This window comes from Hylaeus volcanicus, chromosome 5 (assembly GCF_026283585.1).
Source record: "Hylaeus volcanicus isolate JK05 chromosome 5, UHH_iyHylVolc1.0_haploid, whole genome shotgun sequence".
NCBI lineage: Eukaryota > Metazoa > Arthropoda > Insecta > Hymenoptera > Colletidae > Hylaeus > Hylaeus volcanicus.
The window spans coordinates 14719542-14739003 of record NC_071980.1 but is presented as its reverse complement, the minus strand read 5'-3'; the positions used below and the strand labels follow the sequence as shown (position 1 = coordinate 14739003).

General features: G+C 34.7%; 1 protein-coding gene across 1 annotated transcript in view; it reads right to left on the bottom strand.

The window, feature by feature from the left end:
• LOC128876487 (E3 ubiquitin-protein ligase MIB1-like) overlaps positions 1 to 19462 on the bottom strand; it is a 605287-nt gene that overhangs the window by 163258 nt on the left and 422567 nt on the right. The window lies entirely within an intron of this gene.

Genomic DNA, 19462 nt, shown 5'->3' with positions numbered 1-19462 from the left:
CTACCCCCCATTTCCGGCTCCTCCCCGACTTTTGGGACACCCTGTATAGCATACAAAAACACACTACAACGGTTCAAACTTGTTGTGAGAGCTTCTATCATCTACAAGCTTTATTCGTATAGTAAACAAAATGGGGGTCCGGGGGCTTGCCCCCGGTCGGAGTTTTGGGGGCGAAGCTCCCAACTATGAGTACTGCAGCGCACCTCGCAGGTGTGTACATGGTTACTCTGAAGGATGTATATTGCTCTTAAGGGGGTCGAGGGTGCGCAGCCCCCCGCTCAGCAGGGGTATGGGGGCCGCAGCCCCCCAGCATGCGTATAGTTTCGAGGCGTATGCTTTCAGCTGAAAAACCATTTACAAAATTTAAAAAACATACATCTCATAACGATACGCATTCTGAGGGGCTGGGCCCCCTCGACCCCCGCGAAACTATAAACACCCCTCAGAGTGACCATGTATAGTCGCTTGTTGCTGAGTTGGCGCGCAGAAGGTCTACAGCCCTACCCGCACGCATTTTCGGTATTGGCCTAGGCAAACACCGCGAGACGAAGACCGTGAACAAAATAGAGTGAGAGGGCAATAGTAATCATTGGCGTAAGGTTAACCCTCGAACACCGGACGCCCGCACGAACGACGGAGCCAGGTCACTATTCAGGTATCAGAATACGTCTATGCAGTGTGACTGCTCGAAAAAAAGGGGGAAGTTTAGGCGGAACGAACGGCCCTTTCTCTAGAGGACCGAGCGATCCCCTGTCCCCTCAGTACCCTTCTAGTTTGGTGATCACGCGCCAACCGACCAGCAAGCGACTATACACACCTGCGAGGTGCGCTGCAGTACTCATAGTTGGGTGCTTCGCCCCCAAACCCCCGGACCCCCATTGTTTTTACTGTACGAGTGAAGATCGTTCATGACACAAGCTCTCAGAACACGTTTGAACCGTTATATGTAGTGTGTTTTTGTATGCTATATACATAGCATATGTATAGTGCTATATGTGTAGTGTACTGTGTTATGTAAATATATGATCTTTATATGCAAATATCTCGGAAACTAAGCCGAGCGGCGGTAACATTTATAGGGAAAAGTTGTTCAGAATGATGACCTTGACAACATATTTCAAGGTCATCGAAATCGGTGAGGAGGACCTACTTCTAAATAATTACCCTAAATACTATTAAGTACGACGCGCATATATTCCAATTATTAGAGAATTAAACATGTGATATATGATTCTATATAAATACAGAATACATTACATTACAATATTATCAATTTTTATCTATATAATCATATAAATTAATGTTGTTACTATCGATGGGTTTCCATTATCTTATATCCTTCTTGAATTATGTTCTTATATATTTAATTGCTAGACTACTATTGCGACTTTACTTGATGTTACAAGTGATTTTCATTGGATCTTGAACTTTTGAAATATTAGTAGGAATGTGTTCGCGATTCAATAGTATAATTTTGTGTCTTGTAGATATAAGTTTTAGTCACGCAAATATATTATTTTAGTTGCCCCCGGTGCGTGTGCTCGCGTGTGCTGCTCGAGCGGCTTGGTTTGAACTGGGCGCAGCGCGGAAAAGGGCCTACGGAAAATGCTGCGCTGCGATGCGCTGGCGCGACCAGCGTGGAGGGAAAGGTCAGGATCGAAGCGAGGCCCACGCATTCAAACCGATTTCGGTATAGCGAGCAGCTATGTAAACTTGGCACCCGACTTTTCAAAAATTAATTTTTTTTTATAGAAAACGATAGCATTTCGTTTGTACCTGATTGTACTTCCAATAGTTTCGTTTGTACCTCGACCAATTAATAATTAAAAAAAATTCAAAAAATGGTCAAAACACGACATCGAGATTTTTGAAATCGGTTTTTCCCGATTCTTTAGAATCGTTTGTACCCGTTTATACCGCTTTTCGTTTCGTTTGTACCTCAATAGTTTAAAATAGCTCTCTCGCGTATGTTAGGTTAATCTTGAATGATCATTCAATGCGTACATTGGTAAACGTGTTTATAAGACGCTATATTTTGTTTTTATCTTAATTTTAACGGTAGAGCCTTTAACTTTTATTTGATAAGGGACCAGGCTTTTTCAAGTTAGCTGCTTTGACTTGAAACAAACCGATTTTAATTCATGTACTATCGGTGACGCCGATTCCACCTCATCCCTCCCTTTCTTACAAGTATTTCCAAAGAGCGGAAGATTCAATAATTAACAGAATGATACAATAGGATTGATTGAATTCAACAGAATAATATCTCTTGCTGAATTAAAATCAATTCAAACGGTATGTAAAATTCCCTTAGTCGAATTATCGAGAGGAAAAAAGAGAATTTATTTCATCACTTGATTACCCGCAATATCTCTGCGCTTTCTACTCGGCTCACAAATATTAATTGGCGATATATCACCAAGTTTAATTGAATCGTGCAGTTTTTCATCCGAATAAATAATTCGGCCCGCTTGTATTAATGAAAAATGCAATATTCACGCGCGAGTAACGTGTTTGTGGGCGCAACTGTACTTGGCACAACTCAAAACAAAGGAACAATATTATCAAAATGTTTCCTTTTGTATTCTTTCTCATTGTTGTACGCATTCTTTTGTTTCTATACGGTACTATTAATACGAAGTTTAATCAATTAGAGCACGCGTTAATTGCGCATAGAAATTGGATGGAATTCAGTGATATAACGATTAGTATCTTTTAATAAGGTTATTTAACGATAAGTTCGGATTTTGAATCGCATAAATTAATGATTAATAATAGCAGTAAAATCATGAAGGAGCAATTTATGGGCCAAAAGAAGATTTCTCTCGTATAAAGAATATTACTCAGAGTTTCAGTAACGAGTTACAATTGTTTATAATTCCTTGTACTACAGAGCTGTATTTTCAAAAATGAAAGTTTACACGAAAAACGTATATTTTATAATATCAATTGTATTATGTTTGAAAAATAAATGTTTCTTTGACGAAGGTATTTTAATCTACAAGCATAAATATCCCTATAACGGCCAAACCGTTAATTTAGGATTTTTTAAACGCGACGATGCGAAAGTTACATGAATAGTCCTTTATTTAATATACAGGGTGGGTAAAATGTATGGAGACCCCTAGATATTTCGCGAGTTTAGTGATGAAAGAAAAAAACAAAGGTCACACCTTAGGTAACTTTCACCAAAGAATCCAATGGTGACCTTGGATTTAACCTTGAACCCCATTTTCAAGCATTGCTTTTTTCTTAACATAAAGACAGTACATAGAATTCGGAAAACTAAAATTACTTTCTTTTGAAGTGCTATTAATGAACAAAATATCTGTAAATTGGGCAATATTTGATTCAAATAATAAGTAACAGATAAAACTAACGTATAACTATTTATTCGTGACATTTATGCGATTGAACAATTCAATTTTTATTTTATCATTGTGAAATATTTAATTTAAGAGTTCAAATTTTATTCTAGATTTAATTAGTAACTAGGAAGTGGTTTATTTTCTATTCGTCGTTCGAAATTTCTATCGAGATGAAAATTTTGCTCATCGCTGGTTTGGTTCCACACATATGGTTGACAGTGTATATTTAACATGTTAATTGTCCTCTGGTCCGTGTGGGACAGAATAGTTCTCAGTCAGGAGTCCCTGACCAACGCATTGAACAGCTTTGATTCAGCAGGTTTATCGTTTCCCCAGAACACGTGAGTGACATATTTCTGCTTATGGGAATAGCGAACATGCTAATAGGGAATCGTTATTCAAATACTGAAAATGTGGTGGTCGTAACGTTTGATTTAATAACTATGCATTTCCTACGTAACAAAATACACGATAAATTCTTACTTTCTGAATCAGGATTGAAATATGAAATATGTGTTTCTTGAAATCGAATCAAAATTGAGACATAATGTTCACTGATACTACAAAGACGAAAGAAATAAAAGTGCGGAGCAATCACTTTACATTGTGTTACACAGAGTTGGCTTTGTCCTTTACTGGAAAGGACCTTCGTGTACTGGCAGCTCATTTCGATGTCACATCATTTTTTAACCGACTTCGAAAAGGAGGAAGTTACTCAATTCGACATGTATATTCTTTTCTACTTTCTTGTAGTTTTTTATGAGGATCTTCTATTTTTCTATGATTACTCTTTTAAATCCTCCACTTTTTCATGTACTTGGCATAATTTTTTAACTTTTTTGAAGTTTTCTATGGGAATTAATTTCCACGCATAACACACTAAGGCTCAGAACTTTTTATGTGTGTGAAATTAGCCCCGCAATTTTCGAAGTTTGAGTTTATCTTTCTTGTGCCGTGTTGCGCTCTATTTATACTGAATTGTACCGTAAACCGCAATTCTGAAAGTCAAAGCGTACTCAAGAAAATTGAACAAAACAAAATTTTTGATAGCCCCGTAATTTTCGAATTTTGAGTTTTTCTTTTTCGTGCCGTATTGTGCTATATTTGTGCTGGCACAACTATACAATGGCACAATGTAGCACAAATTAGTACACATCTTTTTATGGAAAAAAAAGTTTGTTTCTGCAAAAGTGCGAGGCTAGTATAGTTTTGGTTTTATTTCTTTTCTTAATTATTATTGATGTTATTGATCTCTTATTTACGGCACAATTCAGCACAAACATAGCACAATACGGATCAAGAAAGAAAAACTCAAAATTCGAAAAGTGCGGGGCTATCCAAAATTTTGTTTTGTTCAATTTTCTTGAGTACTCTTTAACTTACTTGACTTACAGTTTACGGCACAATTCAGCACAAATAGAGCACAACACGGCATAAGATAGAAAAATTCAAAATTCGGAAAGTATCTTCACACACTTGAACTTTTATGCGCACCTAATATGTTCGGCATTCGTTTAATAAGTACACATTTACCGAGTCTAGGCGTAGATGCGCTCATGGCACTGTTTCAAAAGCGCAACGTGCCCGCGCACATGATACCTCGATATCGGGTTCACATTTGTTTCAGCTGACTTTGCATTCCAGTGGCAATTAATTCGATAACATTGAGTCACTGGTGGAATCCTGACGTGGCGACGGCGGTCTCAAATTTCCCGTGCGTTTTTCCAGGCGAACTCTACCGAATCGCCATCGATCGATGGAGTTCGGTATTACAGAGAGCCCTGGCGTGTGCAGCGATTTTATTCTCGTATTGATACGCTGTAATAACGCGACAAATGGCACTCTGTATTTATCAGTCACCCGTAAAAAGTTACGGTAAAGGACGCTTCGTTTGTACCTAGCTTGCAAAATACTACGCGAATCTCCATTCGAACCGTAACGAACGATGAAGTAAAAGTTTGTGGATGTTTGTCGAATAATGAGAAAAAAATCGTGCTATCGAATAGTTGGTATAGTGTGTAAGATATTCATATTCGTGTACAATAGCTGTTGAGAATGCAACTTAAATGGTTTAAATGTAATAAAGTATTCGCGCCTTCTGTTACAACCTAGCCTGTATGAATGCCTGCTATGCGTACAAAAGATGCGTAGTAACCTGTTTGACCATTACTTCCTTTTAAAAAAAGAGAAAACCGATTGCGTCGTTGTAAGTTCGTAAGGTGGAGCGTTCTTTTGAGAATACAATTATTTTACTGATTAAAGTAAATCTCTTTTTATTGTCGTGTTTATTTGCAACCTGCTAACAATAGCGAACATACAGGTGAGTCTAAGACTTGTTTGTAACCTCGTGAAATGTGAAATTACTGCAAGTTTGAAAAAAAGGAACGAATCCTTTGGGTGAAAAAATCACTTTAACTTGGTAAAAAAGTTGTTTAAAATTTTTTTTGTATGAATTTTCTTAGTTCACAGAAGAAAAATGTATGAAAATGAAAATTTCTTTTGGTTTTTTTTGTGTCAAACCAAAATTACGACCTGCATCTTTCCCGCCGATAGGAAGTTTTAATTGTGAAGTGCTCTACAAATGTGCTTCGCAGTCGACTCAATTTGAATATTTCTTGTTGAAAAAAATTCTATAGACTACTCAAATATGTATGAAAATAGGATAAAAAGTTCGATAGAATTAATTGCTTGTTTCCATCCTAAAAAAATTCACGAAAAACAGCTTTTTTGTAGACCTCCTAATTCAGGATATCCCCTTAAATGCCTCACCCTGTATAAGAAGATTTTAATTGACCCTAGTAATTGGCGCTCCTACCTCTCGATGGTCCATTCCATTCACACGATCTTCAAGTAACCAGTTCCTAAATACAATCCTCTACCAATCCTCAATTCAAGATAACCGACCGTTCCTTTTCGACCTTAAAACGATGAAATACTGTTCTTGGTTTCATATCTGAAACGAGGAAGAAACGGGAAGAGGGAAACGATCGTATCGGGAGGAAACAGTCGATTGTCCTCTTTTATGCGGATGGGCCATCATCAAGGGGCGGCGAAAGACTCCCGGTTGCCAGGAACAATTCAATAAGGTCGACGGAGTGTGGATTTTTCTGATTAGCCGGCGAAGTTGGACGGCCGGTGGCGCGTGATCGTCCTGCTGAAACGATCGCCGCGGGAGCTAAGAGACCAGGGGCCTTTGTCTTATTTTAAAACTCGTGAGGCTCCTCTCGGCCATTCGTGTCATGCCTCGTGAAATGCATTCAACACCTCTGGCACGGACACGCCGAGTTTCAATCGGTGTCGAAGCGTCGCTCCGTGAGCTGCTTACCGTTTTTTCTCGCTATTTTCTGTAACCGATGAATCGATTCTAACTAGAGACCGTCGAAACGATCATCTAATTTCGAGATACGTTTGAAAGTCGTTGAGTGAACATCGACGGAGAACAGGCGGTTCTGAATAGGATGGAATTATGGCAACTTTTGGTCGACTCGTTGGACTCTTCACGGAAAAGAGTTTACTAGATTAAATTAGTACAATTATTGAAAATATACAGTAGGTGTAGAAAGTATTCGTACACCGATCAATTTACAAAAAAACTATGTGAAATTGTAATTTATTCTTTATTAACAGTACAAGAACAATTAACAGTAGAATTTGTTACATAAGTACATCAGTTTATTGCTTTGTGGGAATTAGAAAACATTAAATTTCCAGTAAAAAATACTTGAAAAATGCTCTAATAAAGGAATGAAAGAAGATCATACCCCGAATAACATTGACATTTATGATAGTTAATTTAATGTCTAGACGAGTTGCAGTAATTATAAAATCAAAAGGAAATCCCACGAAGGAAGTATTATATACTTATGAATTAATGTAAAATTCGTTTTTTTTTAAATGAAATTTGAAAAATTTAACACTTGTACGAATACTTATTGCTTCTGTATTTCTATCGATTTATTGTTTTTTCTTGTTGATTTCTCACTTATACAAAATACCTAACCTTTCGTACTGTATCTATTCTAGAGATTTCCAAGAATATGTAGAATATCATTGATTATAAAAAAAAAAGTTAATAAATTACAATTTCACATAATTTTTATGGAAATTGATCCAGTGTTAGTCTAGATCTTAGTGTTTATCTATAAATACAAAGATTTTCCAACAATTCCAATAACAATAATGATATTCGAATACTCGAACATTTATGTAATGATTTTCGATGGAATTCAACTATGTAGTAGGAAATACCTCGATTTCAACAAAATCCTAATAGCGGTCTGACTTGGAATGGAATAACTCATTAATTATTGATAGAGAAGTTTCTTCATTTATCCAAGACATAGTGTACTCCATAAATCTAATATGTAAAACAACATTTAGCTAATCGCAACATAGAAGAAAACTTATTCTCATATAATTTCCACTATTTTAGAAAAACCACAATTTTAAGGGATTTCTCTAAGTACTTTTATTATAACAATTGGAAACTTTCTAAATAAATTCTTTTTCGACCAAATTTTGACTTTGAGATGCGCTATACTCCATGCAAACACCAAAAACGACACTCTCACTAAATTTCTGGCTCAATAATTATACTTCATCGTGAGTATTGAATATTCTCAAAGTTAGAAGAAAAGTAATTTTTCTCTTTAAAAAAGAATCACGCAGAACACTTAATATCTGGCCTCCTATGTGGTTTCCTCCTTAAACCGAAGCAATGGAAATGTATAATAATCTATCCTAACATCATAAAGAGGCAAAATTGTTTTTGTTTGTAGCGAGCAATTTCTGAAACTACTGAACCGATTCTTGAAATTTCTTAACCCTTTGATGAGTAAGCATTTCTGGGGAATACACACGGTTTATGAGAAAGCTTTGTTCCATAACATAAACAATATTTTATTTCTTATATATATTTGACTGCATACTGTAATACGTAAACTAGTAAGAAATTGTATATATGTTATTTATTTAATATAACTAGTTTACAGCCAAAATGTACATTCAATGCCATAATTTTTTCCTTATGTATGTTGGCCTACTAAACTCGAAAATCGCAAGAAAAACTTTTTCTATAGATATGTTTTTTTTTATATGAATTTTTGAATTTTTTTTTCGATTTTTTTCTGACATACCTTCACATTTTAGGCCATATCTCGAGTTAGAAACGTCCGATTGAGTCACGCAAGACGCCATTTTAAAGGTAATCGAATTTCCAACAATTGCTTTTCACATTATCTTCCAATTAGTTCAATAGTAAGTGTTGCGAGCCAATATATATGAGAAACTTTGATTTTTTCGGCAGAAATAGAACACGAATATTTCTTCCATCACCATGAAAAAATAGAAATTGTCAAATTATGTCCAGTTTCTTATTGTTTACGCATAGATCGCATTTTTACGAAGAAAACAAGTTTTTGTTGAAGAAAAACTATGGATAAACACCGGAATTAGGAACAATTGAGTAAAGGTACAAAAATTACAATTTTACTCTGTTTTTGTATTTTTCTCCTATTTATGAAAGTACATCAATACTCGTGGAATAAATTACAGCATAATTGTATTTTATTCAATTCATTAAGTTGCTTTGATTGTTCTAATGAAAATTCATGTAAACACTTTTTTATGGGAAGAATTGACTACTCTTCAAACGATAAAGTTGGAAATATAAACAAGAGATTAATGCAAAAAATAAAAAAATCAAAGGATTCATCGCAAAAAGTTAAAAAATCGCCGAAATTGACTCAAACTCTAAAAAATCTTCAAAAAGATGTTGCTAGTGATTATTCAACAAAAAGTCAGACTGTATCACTACGTAGAAGCTCAAGAATTCAAAAAATGCTGTGACGAAAACCAAAAACTATATTTAAGTTAATTTGTTTTTTGTAAAATAGTATGTGTAAGATCTCAGTAAATTAATATTTTATATAAATTATAATGTATTATTATTTATTAAAAATGAGTTACTACTTATTATTGAAGTGTTAAATAATTAGAATAAAAGAGTTTTAAAATGTTATAATACAATTCGTAAATAAATTTAATAATTTTTCTAAAGAATATCCACTAAATTTATTTTATGTCAGTACCGTAGCAAGAAAAATATGAAATTTGATTCTTATTCTCGATATTTTAAAGTTATAGAAGAATCCTTTCGGACTCTCATTTTTACAATAAAATAGAGTAATAATATGCATAAAGAAAAAATTTAATTATGAAATTGAAAAATTTTCAATCAAAAAAGTAGCAGTTAGAACAGAATCACCCACATACGACTTGTATCGGGATTCATCCATCTAAACCATAGTCACGTGTACGCGTACTCGCTGAATATTCAAAACCGATTTTCTCAAGAACGAAACCTCAAATGTACATTTTATTCTTTATTAACTTCCCGATTTATAGGGATTGTATTTGTCCCTAAAATGAAAAATCGATTTTTTAGCAGATCTCCTTGTTTCAAGGTCATTGGAGTAATTTTAGCCTATTTTTAACAAATTGTTCGTGCGTGTGTGTGTGCGTGCGTATGTATGTACGGATGTATACAAATTTTTCGTTAACGTTTTCTAAAAAACTAATAGCGAGATCAAAATAATCGTTGATGCAATCGATGTGTATCAATCTAACTTAGAGCTGATTAGATTTTGTTCTAATTCGGTCCAGTAGTTTTTTAGTTTTTTTAAGAAAACTTAACTCAATAACGCAATCTAAATGGGAGAATATAAATTTATGAGTAAATAACTAAACGGAAATAAATAATATTGTTGAAATTCGAGCGTATAAGATGCGGTTGTATTCGCAGCGCCAATGAGCGGAAGGGCGTCTTTTGTTCATGGTGTTTCGTTATGTCTTACGGCTAGCGCATGTTCCATATATGTTCCCTACATATAGTATAGTAACTAACATGTATTATAATCTTTATTCTGTGTTTCAAATATAATAGTTCTATGTAAAGATGTGTATATATACATATACATACAGGGTGCTCCAAAAGTATGGAAACACTCAAATATTTCCAAAATGGAACATTTGTGAGAAAAATAGTTTAGAGAAATGTTTTAGGGTTTCAAAAATTCTATTGAACGATCGCGTACGTTTGACCTTCAAAGGACCGGTCAAAGTCACGTCAAGGTCAACATGATTTTTTTAACGGAATACCTCATTTTTGGCTATAAGACCTTTTCAAAACACTAGTTTCAAACATTTTTTTTATTCGCGATAGATGACGCTGTAATCGGAAATCGGGAAGTTCCTTGTGTGGCCCGTAAAGGGTCGGACACAAAATAAACATGAATAGCTATATGAATTAAGCGAGCAACAATAACCAGCTAGTTTTTTTATGTAGAATCACCCCCACCTCGATTGTACCACCGATGCTGCGACACCCTGTATAAAATAAATACGACAATACATCAGACTCCGATATGCACGCCACTCGTCCGTAAATCATCGAATTCATCATGCCACTGCAGAACATCGACTCGCAAACGATACAGTCTCGATTTTAATGAAAGTACCGAGTGGAAGGCAACAATCACAGGCTCCAGCAAGTTGTTCATTTCCCGTTGCAATTCGGCATGCAACGTCAACACAGATAATGTGGTGGTAGTCGGTGTCGCGTCCGCAGTCTACGTCTCATTAAGAGGAACGCGACGGAATCGCAAACCCCTTGGAACACGACGAGGCGTTCCGACAGGCGTATAAGAAGGGGACAGGACGAAGCTCGAGGATTCGTGTCGTCAGTAGAAATAGGGAGAAGGACGCGGAGAAAGAGACAGGTGGCGGTCGCCCAACTCGAAGGAACTTGAAAAGCTGACGTTTCGCTTACGTGCGGAAACTAGCAAACGGGGGATACATTCTACGCATCTAGATGAATTTGTCAAGTGAGCATCGAGGGCCCATTGAAAACGATGGAAATTGGATGGACGCACGGACATATACGACAGTGACGGGACTCGATCCCGTTTTTCGAACGTTTCATCCAGTTTTCCATACCACTTAAATATAGCCGTCTATGCAATCAACTGTATTCGAACGTTACCGATATTGTTTGACCCAATTCGGTATGGTGCTCTCATTCCAAAGACCTCCGAGTATGGGGAAAATTAGTCAAACCCTTGACATACAAATAAAACGGAACGTGATGCGTCCAATAAATACTGTTTATGAAGAATAATCTATTAAAAATGATGTCAAACATTACCTATTATAAAAAATAATCTCAAAAATTACAAAATTGATGTAAAGAACGTTCTTACGTGTTTTAATATGGTGTATCATATACAAGTTAAATTCATTTAACTATAAAGTGTATATACACATATCATAAGTTGTTAAACTAGAATTGAAAAGCTTCAATTTTATATACGAAACAGAAGTGTTGCAAAAAATATATCTTTTTGAAAAAAGGAAGTATATCTTTTGGAAAAAGTTATGGGCATGTTCGAGTTTCACCTTGAAAATGTTCTCATATTTTTAATTTTAATTAATCTAAATAAGAGTTGAATAATTGTGAAATTATTCTTTCGTTTTGCAGAATATATGTCCAGCATAAAATTTGATGTAATTTCAATTTTTTTAAATGAATTTTGTTATACACTATATTATGCTAGTCTTGTATATGTATATTACATTGAAATAGTATTACTACATATTATATAGTAATAGTGGACTTATAGTATATTAATAAATGAATGGAGAACATAAAAAGTCTAGAACAAAAACTGAATAACATCATTTCATTCTTATTTTCATTTTAATTCCCTCTTTCCAAGTTGTTACTTGCATTTTCATTTGAGATTGCTCATTTCACTGAAATGTAATTTAACTTCTTTAAGAAGGTCTTAATTTCATTTCCAATCTGTGTATTTAAAATACAAGTATTATATAATTAATATTAATGAGCAGTACTTAAACGTACAAAATTGACATTTACTTTAAACATGAGCTACTAAAATATTACCTTGAAAGGGGAAGAACTTTTAAAAGCTTAAAGTGCATGTAACATGGCTATCAAAAGAGATTATTTAATTTAACTAGACTGTAAAATTCATGAATTGAGTTTCTTTTAGTTTTTGAACCTGAAAATATTTCTATACAAAAATAAAAGATTATTTTTGGTAGTAATAATGGTTCGTATCGTTGAATAAATTCATATGATTGTTCTTATTATTTTAAAAACTATTAATTTTAACCACGATATATTAAAATGAACATAAGAATTTATGTTTCTTTTGTTTCTCTCAAGAACAAAATTATTTTTGTGCTTAAGGGATTGCACACAGATAAGGAATGCATTTAGTCATTTAATCAGTGAAGTTATGCGTTTAAAAAATATAAAATTCTACGAAAATTTCTTACATAAATAAATGTTTATAAATTCATACTTTTTAGTGCAGTTTTAATGTTTTTTGAAGTCGGTTATATTTTTTGCTCAAAAATTAATTTATTTCATACTTTTTAGTGGCAATCTATAACCAATAGGTTTCATGGAATAAAAATAGTTATGAAGAATATATTGTTGCAATAGATCATCAGAAATACATGTGGAACTAAATGTGAAAGGTTTCATGGAGATCGGTTAATTCCTTGCCGAGTTACATCACATAATAGGACTTTTCCCATAACAGTAGTTATAAATAATAAAAAGATTCATAAATTTTTAAAAATGTGATCATCGCGAAAACCTGCACGGCAGCAAAATGTAAGGGGTTTATTTAGATTTCATCAATTTCAGGCCGAGCATCCGGGAAATAGTACTCTTTTTACGATAAAAGTGATATAAAGTAGTAAAAAATAAAACAAGACCAAATGTTTTTTCATGGTTACAAGTGGCAGTGATGCTCTACTAGATGCAAGAAGTTTGAATCCGTCTCGGAGTAAGAAACAGTACAAAATTTTACGGTTTTTTGCAAAAAAAAAACGGGTAAAAAATGACAAATCGCAAAACGTTTTTTGATATCAGGACCACCGAGCAGACATACTTTACGAGATGCAAGAGGTTTCATTCCGATTGGTCCGTATCAGCGTAATCGGTGAACATACCTTAAAAAAAATACAAAAAAAAAAAAGGAACGAAGGCTTACGCGGAGAAACGGGGCAAGAGGCACTCAAGTGAGTTGGAGAAGACCAAAAAAGCCAGGAAAGACGCGTGCATCTCTTTTCGCCGTATTACCATAGCAATGGCGGCAAATCAAATTGAATAAAAATTGATGTATCAGAAAGGTAATAAAACGGCATAGATTTGGGGCAGAATGGGGCCGAATCCATCAGCCAGGATCCCGATAAAGGTGGATCGTTTGGGTCCAAGACTACGTCCAGGGAAGGATCTCTGTGCGCGTATCCCTTCCGATTGGAGCGGGATTGTCGAATTGTTGCAACGAAATTTATTCCACCTACACAGCCGCACATACAAACACGAGAAGGGGGGCGCTGTATAAGGGTATAAGCGGGCATCAATGCCGCCCTTTTTCCAGAGAAATCGGCTTTACGATATTACGCTGCCTGGAGAAGCTTGGGACATCCGGTTTATGCGGCCGCTCTCTACCTTCGTCCTACATCTTCGAGATACCTGCGCCGCCTTAACCCCCCTCCTGCCGCTTACACCGTGAGCCCGGGTTAGTGATTTCTTTTGGAAAATTCTTGAGCTGGTTTTTGTGCAAGGATACTGTATCCTACGCTTTTGTCCCGTGCGTTACACTTGGACGTATTTGTAATGTATTGTAATGTGAATGTTTGTATTTAAACCATTAGGTATGTTTGTATGTTTTATAGCAGTGATGGGCAAAATCGTAATCGCAAATACGAATACGATTGTAATCGAATGTTTTCGAGTTGCGATTACGAATACGATTACAATCGTAATCGCAGAAAAATTTGCGATTACGACCGTATTTTTAAAGGTTCACAGCTATAGAAATTCTTTACCTCAATACCGACTTCAGATTCGTGTTCCTCACCCCCCAAAAAACTTAGAAAACCGTACATTCGTCGAAATCAAAAATGAAAAATTTTCAATTAAAATTCGTGCCCATAGAGCAGTGCCTGGATAGGGTAACTTTTTAAAAATTTTTTATGAGGAGACTCGGGAGTGTCACCAAAAAATACATCATCCCGATGTCAAGCTAATTTTAAAGTAACAAGTCGATTTTTATTTTAAAATGTCGATTTTCACCTAAAAACGTCCGCTTTTCTGCATTTAAACGTCATTTTCTCCCTAAAATACCACCACACAATTTTTTTTTATAATACTATTGAAAAGATGAGACTTCGAAGGAGTTTTTCCTGAAGAGTACCCGCCAAACAACTATGTCTTTGAATCCGAAAAACGAATACAGAAAAAGTCAAATTTTTTTTAATTTCACAATGTAAAGTTTGACCTAATTTTTTACTTGTTAAATCTACGTAAAAAATTTTGGTTTGGCACCAGGGAGATGGGAAATTAACGCTCTTTCGAACGGTATACTTAGTTTTTAGTGTACACTGTAATTTGGTGGAGTTATGATCGTTTAAAGAGTGTCAAGTCGTAAACGCATACAAAATATTAAAAGTGAAAATACTCGAGAATAAGGCGACACAAAGAAAATGTCTAAGAGTGTAACAATACCAGAAAATCGCGACCGAAATTTCTCAATCATCGGTAGGCGCGCGGGGTCGGACGAGCGGGGAACGTTCGCGAACGCGCTCGCATAGTAACGCGGCTTGTTGATTGACCGCGGTCTGTTAGCAACGATCGGGTATAAGAATCGCTCTCGCGGTAGCGGACACGGCATTCTTTGCTGCACTCTTAGGAGAGAACGAGGTAATTACCACGGTCGCCTAATGAGTAAGGAGAATACGAAGCCTAGCTTTCGGACGCCTTTAGCAGCTCAGGAGAGAACGGCTGGAATTACCGCCGGTCGCCTGTAAAAGAGGAGAGTACGGGAGCTCTTGCCTAGCCGCCCTGGAACGGAGAGAACAGTTGGAATTACCGTCGGTCGCCTCCCAGGGAATGGACGGTAGAGTCACCCGGACGCCTCGACGTGATATACTTTTCTGTTATTGTGAAGTTGAGCCGAAAGCCTTGTTTCCAAAACCCTGTAATTCCTATTCCTCTCCCAGGAAATTAATCTGTACAATTGGTTAATAAATAAACCATTTCCTTTTCCCTTAGAACCTGTTTCCAAATTCATTCCCACAAACCAACATCCCCTACAAGAGTAATTTTTTGTTGGAAATTTGTTGTAGAATTGACACCTTGCGTATGTCCGTACTTATACGTAGACACCCTGTATATAAAACTGTATCCAACAAAAAATTCAAATAGTTCAGAAACAATTAAATATTTAAAATCATACTTCAGTTATTAAAGCAGACCTTTACGAATCATTTCAGATCAGGGTAGTTGTTTCACGTCACAAGAATTTGAAGAATTTATGAAAAATTGTAATATACAACACATCAAGATTTCAACTGTCACGTAAAAAATATAGATAAACGTTAATAAATTCGTGTAATGTTTCTAAACTTCTAATAACAACAAATTATAAAAAACGTAAATAACACCAATTTTGAGTTTATATTTCAATTAAAAATTTATTTTTTGGACTGTTCTGTAATAATTAATAAAATCGTTAAAAAAAAAGGTTTCTTTTTTAACTACAGATAGAGTTGTATTACTTTTAGTAATAACAAATTATAAAAAACATGAATAATATCAGTTTGGAGTTTATATTTTATTTAATGTTGTTTTTTTTAATCTCAATTGTTTTAATATAAAAGATAATAATTAAAATGAAAGCATGTAAGTAAACGTATAATTACCATTATTAAATAATATTTTCAATTATATTAAAATAAAAATATCAATAAGTTTATCGATACTTAAAAATTCAATTTCTCAGAAAAATCATAGCTTGATTGATTATACAAATCGATTGCGCGAATGTCTGCGTTTGCTTTTTCGTGCAAACAGATGTCACCCTTCCACGATTAATTGAAAACAATTGAATTTTGTAGATTCTAGTCTAAAGATATTCTGCGAGAAAGAAATATTTTCACTTTTTTAAGGAATAATTTCGTTTCGAACCAGAAAAAGTAATTAAATTTTATTTTACTTTTCATAATATTACGGTATACGAATAAGAAAACGACACTGCATATGATGTGAATTTTTTAAAAATAAAAATGTATTAAAGATGTTTGGGAGATATATTCAAATAGTCAGTATTTATTAAAAAAAAAATCATAAATCATCTTAACGAGTTTCCCAAAGTTCCTGAAAAAATCTCGAGTCACTTTACTAAACCGTTCAAAAGTTATAAAAAAAATAACATTTTTCTTCATGAAGGCATACATTTGTTTTCTAATTTTTGTGAAATATCTTTGAATAATTTATATCATTCAATTTAGATATCAACAAAAGGATGTATTTTTATTATTAGAAGTTAAATTCAAAGCATTTTTAACAGACTTCGAAAAGGAGGAGGTTACTCAAATCGACTTGTTTTTTTTTTCTAAATGTCTGTAACCGATTACGCCGAGATAGCTTGACCAATCGGAATGAAACCTGTTGCATCTTGTAGAGCATGTTCCCCCGGTGATCCTGCTATCAAGACTTTGCGATTTGTCATTTTTTACCCGTTATTTTACCAAAAAACCATGATTTTTAGGTATGCTTGCCGATTATGTCGAGATGGCTTCATGAATCGGAGTGAAACCTCTTGCATCTTGTCGAATATTTCATCCAATTGGTCGCGTAAAAGAAACATTTTGTGATTTATAATTTTTTACCCGTTTTTTTTTTTAAAACAGAAAAATTTTGTCTTGCTTCTTACTCCGAGACGGATGGACCAATCAGATTGAAACTTCTTGCATCTGGAAGAGCATTCGCCATTTGGTCCCACAACAAAACATTTGTCCTTATTTTGTTTTTTACCACTTGATATTACTTTTTATCGCAAAAAGCGTACTATTTCACGTATGTTTGGCCTGAAATCGATGAAATTCCTTAGATTTTGCTGCCGTACAGGTTTTCGTGATGATCACATTTGCAAAAATTTATGAATTTTTCATATTGTTTCTAACTACTGTTATTGAAAAATTCCTTTTTTTTTCTTATTTCATTAATTAATTCTGATTCCGATCGCGATTAATTCCATATTTGTATAACCTTTCAGCATTCCTGATAATCTCATTTGCAACTATACAGGGTGTCCCAAAAATGTTGGATGTCCTTGAATGGGGTATTTCGGGGAGTGATTTGAAACAATTTTTTCATAGTGAAAATGTTGTTCGAGGCTTCGTTAAGGAGGTATTGACAGAAACTCCCGACCAATCAGAGCGCGAGTATACCGTGGAGCGCCTACGGTAGCGTAGGCTCCGCAGGCGCTTCTCCGTCATACTCGCGCTCTGATTGGTCGTGAGTTTCTGTTTCTGAAAATCCCTTTAACGAAGCCTCGAACACAATTTTCGCTAAGGAAAAGTTGTTTCAAATCACCACCCCACCCGCCCCGGAACCACCCCTTTCAAGTACTTCCAACGTTTTTGGGTCATCCTGTATATTGCTCATAACTATTGTTATTGCATGAAACCTATTGGTTATAGATTACCACTAAAAAGAGCGAAATAAAATAATTCTTTTGAAAAAAAATTGAACCGACTTCGAAAAAGGTACAGTGAAAAGTATGAAATAATTTCTAGTTAATTTATATGAATACGCACTAGCTCTAGATATAATTGTTTAAAAGTATGGGAAAATGCAGTAAAAAGCATGAAATAATTTCTAGTTAATGTATGTGAATACGCACTAGCTCTAGATAAAAGTATGGGAAAATGCAGTGAAAAGTATGAAATAATACTATTTGAACTCCATTCTTATTCACCATCGTTTGATGAATTTGGTTAAATTATTAAATACATCATATTAAATGCAATGCAACTTTTTCGAAGGCGGCGCTTAATGTAAAATTTTTAACATCGGCTTGGGTAAGTTTTCAGTTGGGGGCGGCAATATTGAATAGTGTTAATGTATACGATCTGTAAAACGGATATAATGATAGCAATAATTACAGTTCATATTTCTTGTTCCTTCGACAGATAGTTAAACCAAATTTGGTATTTTTGACTGTAGGTTGTTGTTCGGTATCTTTGTTCGAACAGAATTTTTCCAAGTTGATAGAATTAACGTAAGCTCCTTCCCGGTTCGCAGACGAAGCAAATACCGATGTGTAAAGGAAACAAAGATTTTTATGTGAAACTGGTGAATCATAAGAAAGTCAAGAAGTCTCGCAGTTCGAAACAGACGAAGCACGGAGCTTCGTAACATATTTCTCGCACGCGTCGATGACGATTACGTGACGTATATCAGCGGTGACGCTCTATCTGTTCCCATCTTCGGAGAACAATCTGGACGCCAAGGCGTTTACGTACCAACATTGTCAGAGAGACAGGCGAATCGTGTTGACGTATAACGATCTTTTTGGAATCCAGACAGTCCTCGATAATTCGCTAGAACAGTCATTTTACATTAAGCGCCGCCTCCAAAAAAGTTGGATTGCATTTAATATGATGTATTTAATAATTTAAACAAATTCATCAAACGATGGTGAATAATAATGGAGTTCAAATAGAAATTATTTCATACTTTTCACTGCATTTTCCCATACTTTTAAGCAATTATATCTAGAGCCAGTGCGTATTCATATAAATTGACTACAAATTATTTCATACTTTTCACTGCATCTTTTTCGAAGTCGGTTCAATTTTTTTTCCAAAAAATTATTTTATCAATGCCAAAAGTTCTTTGATAATGATTAAGAATATCAAGAATTTCATTCTAAAATTAAGTAAAAACAACAAAATTCGTGACAAATTAGAGGTTTGATATTAAGAACAAGCTTATAACTATAAATTTGTTTATCTACATGTCGTATTTACAAAGATATTTGATTAATTAAAAATTTATATACATTTGTACATAAAACGATTGTTCCTCCCAACATCCTTAAGGAGCAGAGGATTCGTTCGAAACTTTTGATTTTTAGATGAAATTTTGTTTCTATGTACGGATGACGTAAGTGTGCAAACTATTAGTACGGATAAACAACGATTTTGTA